The sequence below is a fragment of the Protopterus annectens genome, chromosome 3.part0 (assembly GCF_019279795.1).
Source record: "Protopterus annectens isolate FY-2018-M chromosome 3.part0, PAN1.0, whole genome shotgun sequence".
Classification (NCBI taxonomy): domain Eukaryota; kingdom Metazoa; phylum Chordata; order Ceratodontiformes; family Protopteridae; genus Protopterus; species Protopterus annectens.
In genome coordinates this window covers 1,379,477,081-1,379,486,150 of record NC_056731.1, presented here as the reverse complement: position 1 = coordinate 1,379,486,150, position 9,070 = coordinate 1,379,477,081, and positions in this window count along the sequence as shown.

The window sequence follows — 9,070 nt, the reverse complement described above, 5'->3', positions numbered from 1 at the left end:
TGCAAAACAGGCAGCTACAGCTTCAGAAGTATTTCTTTTGAATGAGGAATTACAGCCTTCTGAGATTTTAGATTTAGAAATGCTGAAAACAATGCAGACACTTACTACAAATGTAGAAAAACAGAGATGGATAAAACGAGGAGCAATTCTTAAGAAAGGGCTGTACATCTCCAAAGAAGGAAAACAGATATTGCCATCTAACTTGTTTAGATATGCAGCTTTGTTGAGCCATGGGCAGTGCCATGTCTCAACAGGGGGGATGGTACAGTTAGTGAATCGAGTGTTTACAACATATGGGTTTACAAACTACACTAAAAAATTTTGTGCGGCATGTCATGTTTGTAATAAACATCATGCACAAGGGGCATTGAAGCCTAAGCAAGGGAGTTTCCCTACACCACCATACCCGTTCCATACTATTTGTATGGATTTCATAGAACTAAACAAATGCGAAAATAAGAAGTATTGTCTTGTCATTATAGATATGTTTTCCAAATGGGTGGAAGCTTTTCCAACTAAAATCCAGATGCAGCTACCGTTGCGAAAGTTCTTGTTAAAGAAATTATTCCTAGATTTGGCATACCGGAAAAGATCTATAGTGACAATGGCACACACTTTGTAAATCAAACTATACAACAGTTGAGTCGATATTTTGGAATTTCCTTGAAGAACCATTGTGCATACCACCCACAATCTGCAGGGTTAGTAGAGAGGCATAATGGAATTTTGAAAAATAAGCTTAGGAAATTAATGAGTGAAATGCGAAAGAACTGGGTGCACTGCCTGCCTCTGGCACTGTTGAGCATGAGAACTGTTCCAAATGCAAAAGGGTTAACTCCTTTTGAAATATTATTTGGGAGGGCATATTATATACCTCAGTGGAAACCTCTCATGCCTGCAGACCAGGAGGCTGACAGTTCACTTGCAGAGTACATGAGATGACTTTTAAGTAATAAACAACTTTTGCAGTTAAATTCTGTTTCAGATAAAGAACAAGCCAGACCATCAGTAAGCAGCAGTAGTCCCAGGCAGGTGGGTCTGAGTGAAAGTCATCAAGAAAAAGAATTGGACGACACCGAAGTGGGAAGGGCCGTACCAAGTGCTACTGTCGACACCCACTGCAGTCAAGATCGCAGAGCAAGCATCCTGGATTCATTTGACACACTGTAAACTGGTTAAGGACCTTGAACTGGACAAAACTCTTGTTACTGTTACCCAACAAGAACAATGACCAGATATAGAGAAAACAGGAATGCAGAACAACCCCAGAAGTATTGCATGATTATCCTGTTAACCATACTGATAACAATGATTTTTTTGCTGTGGCCTTTCCTTTTTCCAGCCACATGGGCTGAACTGAATAAACGTGAATCACTCATAGACTGGCATTTGAACTTTAACACTTACCAAGCAATTAAATATGTGTATGCTGAAACTTTTAATGTTTCGAATTGCTGGATTTGCATAGCTATACCAACAGCATACGGGGGATTACTAATGACTGCTGTCCCCCTAGGGGGTCAATGAGACCTGGGAAAATTTGATTTTTGATACTACAACTGTAAAATCACAAGACAAAATAGCATTGTACCTGCCTGTTACACAAAAGGGAATTGTGTGTTTTTACAAAAATGATACTGTTCAGGTAGGTTGGAGTAATTGTAATGTGACTGTTCCTTACAAATGTTATACCAAAGCCAATAGTGCAGGTTATATCTGTGATGCAAACTATGACTCATATCTAGAGTCGATACATAAAACTGTTGATGAGATACAATATAATCCTGTTCTTTTTAAACAACTATCTGTTATTGATAAGAAAATGTTTCATGCAGGGCAAGTGTATATTAATACCAAAGTATAGAATTGTTATTTTGTTTGTGGGAAAAAGGCATACAAATGGTTACCTGTGAACTGGTCCGGCAGTTGTTTTTTGGGTTACTTGGTTCCGGCCATACGACACACTGCAGTCTTGCCTCAGGGAAGAATTTGAAATGTCAGAGAGGTCACCAAGAAAACTGGAAATCCAATCAAAAGGCCTGAGAATCCAGTGGGATGAATTGAAGCAGGCTGGAGAAACCATAATTCCGTGAAAAACAAAGATAAACTGACACACATGGACTTGAGTGACACTATTATATCGTGGGCAGGTATAGCCCCTGCATATGGTGCAGTGAAATCGATTTGGGAGCTGAGAAAACTGTCCAAACTTCTCGAAGTAATGAGTAATGCAACCTTTTCTGCTCTCGAATTAATGACTGATGAACTGAACGCTATGAGAACTGTGGTACTTCAAAATCGCATGGCTCTTGACGTCACCCTAGCGGCGAAAGGTGGTACGTGTGCTTTAATAAAAGAGGAGTGCTGTCTGTATATTCCTGACAACCAGCATGAGATAAACAACCATCTTGAGGTGATTTGGCAAGTGTCGGCCATAAGCAAACCAGGCCCAAACCTACTGACGGACTTTTTCCAGAATTTGTTTGGGGGATAGCATCCTAATGAACATCCTGATTGCCATTTGTGTGGGATTACTCCTATTGGGAGTGTGTGTTTGTTGTGGTATTCCCTGCATGAAAAGATTAATCAAAGATTTTATAGACATGTCAGTTTCTGAGACTTTATATCAAACTACTGAAATTGAAGAATTGTTGAAAAATGAAACACTTTCATAAGTTTAAACCGAATGACTCTCTTAACTGCAAATCTTGAACAGAAGAGGTTGGGAGAAGAAGCAAACTGTTTATGCTTTTGAAAATAGAATAAAAAGTATTAACGGGGGGGAAATGTTAGAAAAATATGTATTAATGTATGTGTTTAGTGCTTATTAGAAGCTAAAAGGGTTAACACATTTCATTCTATTTTATGTATAGCTTAGTTTTGTGTGAACTAAAAGATGCTTTTCTAAAATGACAATATGCTTTCTGAAAACTGCAAGATGCACCCTGACCTAGTATTTGCTAGCACAGCAGAATTCATGTTTATGCCTTTTGGAAATATACTGAGAAACAGGTGATTATCTGCTAGGTCAGGAAATGAATGAATAGAACAATACTGTTTTCTATAATGTTACTGAACTTGAACAATTAGCTCTGTTCATGTTATGAGAACATGCACAGCTGCAGAAGAACTAGATACAGTCAAACAATGATTGCTTGAAGAAATGAAGTACAATCTGTACTTGCTTTGTGCTCAAATTAGCCATAGTACCTTGAATGGTAACATTTCATAGTGAGAAGTTGTATCTGACCGGTGGTCATCAAGGCCATGTTGTTTTTCTTAGGAAGTTTTTTCATAAACTTGATGTGCCAGCAGACAATCATGGACAAACAGCTGCTATGAAATAATATTGAAAGAACTTGTGATTTGTTACGTCAGCTTAGTAGGCAATACCTTGTAAGAAATGTATAAGAATGGCTTCACTTCCTGATTTTAGCTAGACAAACTCTGTATTAGCACGTTTTTGTCTCCTTGCTGCAAGATTAAAGTGCCTTAACCTGAACCTGCCGTGGATTGATCTTTTTGAAGTTTATTTTTCCTTTGACAGAGCGAAAAGCATGACGTTTCTGGGGGTGCACATCAATGAGGACTTGTCTTAAAACACAAATACAAATGCCATAGTCAAGAAAGCTGCACCAGAAATTGCACTTTTAAGGATGAGGAGAGTCTCCCATTGACAGTTCTTACTACCTTCTACAGAAGTACTAAAGAAAGCATCCTGACGAACAACCTCATAGTATAGTATGGAAGCCACTCTACCTTTGAGCACAAATCCTTTCAGAGAGTGGTGAAGACAGCTGAGAGGATCATTAAGACCACCTTACTACCTGTCCATGACTTGTACTTATCCAGATGTCTCAGCAGGGCCAGAAGAATAATTAAAGACTGCACTCACCCTGCTTACAGACTGTTCCTGCATCTATCATCCCGGATATGCTTCTGAAGCATACATTGCAGAACTACAAGATTTAGGAACAGCTTCTTCTCTAATGTCATCAGGCTGCTGAACTCTAGTAACTACTACACTCCATGATGTCTACCTGGGTCAGTAAACACTGTCTCAAATTGTGCATTAACCTGCTTACCAGTCTCCTCTAATACTTAGTGCAATATTCACCATGACTGTAACTTATAGGCCATCTAACGCAGTATCATTGCAGTCAAATATCTCTTCTTTCAGTGCAATACATGTTGCGAATTCGTAAATTAACCATAGTGCAATATTCTAAGGTTCACAGTGCAATACTCAAATGTCTCTTTCTGTGCAAGAATCAATGCAATGTCTTAACCAAGTACCTGTGCAATACTAAAGTCACATGCAAGTAAGTGTTCGGTTCAAAAAGTGTTAAAATGTGTTTTTAATTATGTGGGATATTAGTTTGTCTAACTGCATGTCCATGATGTAATAGCTAGGTGTTATATATGTAAATGTCTGTAAAAACAGTCTATATGTTGTCTGCATGTTGAGTCCGGAGACACAGAATTTCATTCAGTTTTTGCACTTGTGTGATTTCTGAATGATAATAAAGTTTACTTTGACTTTGACTTTTGACTTTTTTGACTTTACTATCTCCTTCCACTTGACTATGATGTAAATTTTCTTAGCTTTTTTTATCTAATCACCAGTTTCTCTCATGTTTTCATTCCCTTCTACATTTCTCTTACACCTTATATATAAAACTAATGTTTGGCACCTCATTTCTACCCCATATTATCTCTCCAGCACCTGGTCAGTGTGTATCATTACACCAGACTTGTCACACTGCCATCATCAGAGCATACATACCTCATAAAAAGTATAGCTCACAGATAAAAAATATAACATGTTGCAGCACTTCTTGCAAACATTAAAGCATTTCTCTCTACTATCATAAGGAGATGTACATTCTAATTCTAGATCCATACCTCCTAATATCATGGTTACTGATCCAAATTACTCAGTATGGAAAAGATGTATATTAAAACCTGCAGCATATGCAGTGTGCTTCTTGACCTGCAGAGCTTGTTAAGTCTCCTCACCCCATGCATTCTTGCTGGTTGCAAGGATGCATTTGCATATTACTGACTCTGAGATTCTCTGTCCTGACTACAATCCGTTCAGGGAAGACAGGATGCATGAAGTATGCAGGAGGGATAGTCCTCATTCATTGTGACTCTTTAAGTGGTATTCTTCTTTCCTCACAACTACTGTTTAATGCTGTCAGAAATTCTCCTCTTGGTTTTACCAGAATCAAAATAGCTATGTGCATCACCACAGTCTGTGTTTATATCCCCCAGATTCTCCCTTCTCTAAGCAGAATGAACGTACTTTTAGGTTCAGCTGACCATACCGCTCAACCTCTTAGTGTAAGAAATCTGGGCAAAGTCATAATAATGGGGCCAAAGGACAAAAAACAGGAACTATTTTTAAATATTGCATTTATAAACTAGAAAGTTGATAGTATAACAGGTTTTTCATTAGCATGGATTTTCTGAAGGGTATGAAGTCTGAAACTTAAATGTCTGTTAGTATTTCTTTGCTTCCATCCTCACTGATTTTCCAGAAAATCACAAATTTTATGAGGAACGGATGAAAAATATGAGGTAAAAATCTGGACATTCTGCAGAAATATGGCCAGTTGAGAGGTATGCAGCTAACATAATGACTGAACTCATTGTTGTGGGTGACATGAATAGCAGATTAAACTATGCCCTTTACTAGTTCTGTCACACCAATATTCAGATAAAGAGACTAGCACAACAGATCATGCCCACTACTTGAAATGCAAAGTTTTTAATAGAAATATCACCCTGTAAGAGAAGTTTGCTTCCACACCTGTTAACATATCAGTAGTGATTACAGCTGATGCCTTTAAAGGCTGTCTCCAAATTATTAATATTTGTGGCCAGTGCAATGTCTACAAAACATAACTATATTATCACTCCGAGAATGTAACCGCGGTGGTGGTGCTGCGGTAGCAATGCCACCTCACAGTAAGACGCTGTCCGGTTCGATTCTCAACTAGAGGTCTTCTGCATGGAGACATGTGTGAATGGGTGTACCTTCATTGAAGGTTGTGCATCAGGGCTGGTAACTCGGCACGTAAAAATCAACTACCAATCATTAGCAGACCAGAGTTCCGCTGTGGCGACCCCTAACCAGGAAAAGCCGAAAGGCACAACAACATTATCACTCCAGGAATGTAAGATGTTCACACCCTTTTTATTTCAAATCTGTACTTCACGGTATAAAATTATGTCCAACACGACACTTAGATATGGACATAGCTCCTAAACACTTTCATTTCTCTTTAATCACAACAGCATGGCCTTTGCATACTACCAGTGATCTAGGATTAGATCACTTCCCTGGATTATTTGAGATTAAAGACTTTATGATCTACCATGATGATTTATAAAAAATCTGTCTCATCCATCTCATAACCAAGACATCTGTAACACTCACAGATTATAAAACAGCAAGGAAAAAAACAAACACAGAAAGCAAGGCATCTTATTTTCTTTCAAATCATACTGAAAACAGCTTGTAACCAAAACGTTTTTGCCAAAGAATTAGTTATTTCCTTAATCATATGAAACTTATTCACCCTAATTCATTCCTGCATACCTCTCCATAGAAGCCACTGCCCATTTTAATACACTCTTTAACATTTTTCCTAATCTCTACTTCCTCTAACATAAAGTCTTAAGCTGTTTTGACTCCCATGGGCTGCAATTTAAATATGCTGATACCTTTAAACGGAGACAAGTATCATACATTAGACTCCTCTTGAGGCACAAACCTGGCTCAAGGCAGCACCAGCCCCCCTTACAGAGTACATAATATTGGCTCCTTGTGCAATATCTGTGTTCTTGTTAAAGACTGTAATACAGAGAGTTACATCTCAGATATATGAAAAAATGTAGTCATTGTGTGTAGCAAAATTCCTCTTTCCAGCATGATTATAGATTTCATTCCATTGCATTTCTGTTCCTCATACCTAAGATCCTGCAGAAATGGAATCCAAGCTTACCTGAGCAATAATTGTCTCTCTTGGACTTCCAAATGGGATTTTATCTTGGACATGCAATATTATCAAATATCTAAATACTCTACTAAGGTCTTGGCAATGTATCTATTCCTGTGTCTGTCCAGAAACGTTGACACCGTCAAGCATTGCCTCCTACATACCCTCCTTATTAAGCCATGTATATCCCAGAATGCTGTCTGATGATTTGCTAGCTATCTAGTACAGAGGACCCATTCTATCAGGTAGGAGATGCCATGTCATACCCATCTCTCAAGTTCCTCTTTGTCTTCCACATGCCCCAGTGGTTGCCTCTTTACTTGTCACAACAGTTTGTAGGAAAATGCAGTATTCCCATTCTTGTCCAATATGATAATGAGGCACCATTTTATGTTCCACACTCTTAAATGTCACAGTCAACAAAGAACTTCAGCAGAGCTTCATTCTGGCAAAAAAGAAAAAGAAAAAAGAAAAACGAAACTAAATGAAGGTATTCAGACTATGTAAATCCTCTGTGGCAACTGATGCTGGATTTACGACCTCATTCTATAACAATCCTCCTTTGAAGAGTTGGGTAACTCTGTGAATGTCATGGGCTTTATACACCAGAAAGGAAGTAAGATACCATGACAACAACCCAACATACCTGGTGTCACCTAATACTTTGGGTAGAAAGAAATTATCCAAGAAGGACAGAACTGAAAGGCAGGCTTTAACTTTTTCATCCTGGGAAAAAGGGAAGTACCCTTTATTCATAATGCTAATGACTCTTGGGTATGGGGATTAAATGAGGAATGCCAGATTGAGATGTATGCCTGGAACTACCAGGCAGTATTTCAGACTGTCATCATGCATGGAAACATGCATGCATGCAGGACCTGACAGCTGCTGTCATCTTAGAAGCACATGTAGCAGACTGTTATAGGGATAGACTGAAGTTCAGAACAAATTCACCAATGAAGAACTTCAAGTAAGAATGCATCTGAAGCTAATCTGTCTTCTCCTTGGCCAGCTTTATTAGACATGTCTCCATTTCTGGATATGCCTTGCTCTTTTACCTAGCATAGAAATAGTCTTGGAAGGGTAGGCTGGATGCTTTGCCCTGGGTGAGAGGTGGTACTCAGATATGTAGAGCAAAGTGTGCCAAAAAGTAGAAAATAAAAACATCAAGTTAAACAGTCTTCTGCAACAAATTATATTTGAAAAACTTAAAAAAAAATACACTGCTTTAGTCATAACCTAAATTAACCAAGAAATGGGAATGCTTTATTGGGACAAAGCCTTTATGACTAACTTTCCTCATGTTTCTTCTGCTTAACTGTTTTTCATAAACTTATACTAGACTAGCAACCACAATGGCCTTTGTAAGCCTGGACATGCATCCCAAATTTCTGATAAGTTCTGGCACTCTTGATAACTGTAAGCAGATGCTTGGGAGATGAGACATTTAAATCTCCCAGGCCCCTACTGAAAAGCTACCTGTGCTATTAGAGACATAGATGCCAGACCAGGGATGAATTTCCTGTTCCCCATCCAAGTGTCTAAGTTACACTTGAATTGGGTTAGGGAGGAACTCTGCTTCACATGGATAGGGAGCCTGTTCCAGAGAAGGTCTAGTCTCTGCGATACATACCTGTCTCTCCAGCTGATCCTATTTATATCACAGGCAAGGTTTAAGTTCTTTAGAATGGGTAATTCTGGTGCTATTTGTTTTGCAAATATGCAGAAAGTCTATAATGCTTGTATATGATTTATGTGGACAGTTCTGCATAGGCAGCAGTGTACTCAGGGTTTCTGGGGGCTAGAAATTTTGCCAGATTATCACTTAATAGTAGGAAGTTAGCCTTAGAGTAGTTTCTGAATATTTCAGGTCTAGCTGGGGTTCCAGGTTTTATTTTTACTTCAATGGAGACCATTTTGTGGTCTGACCTTACCAGAGAAGACATTACACTGGGGGAGGGGCATCACTCTTCTATATTAGCGAAGACCAGATTCAGAATGGTTGTTCCTCTGGTTGGTGTACTGACAATCTGGTCCAGGGAGTTTGCGTTTACAAAATTCAG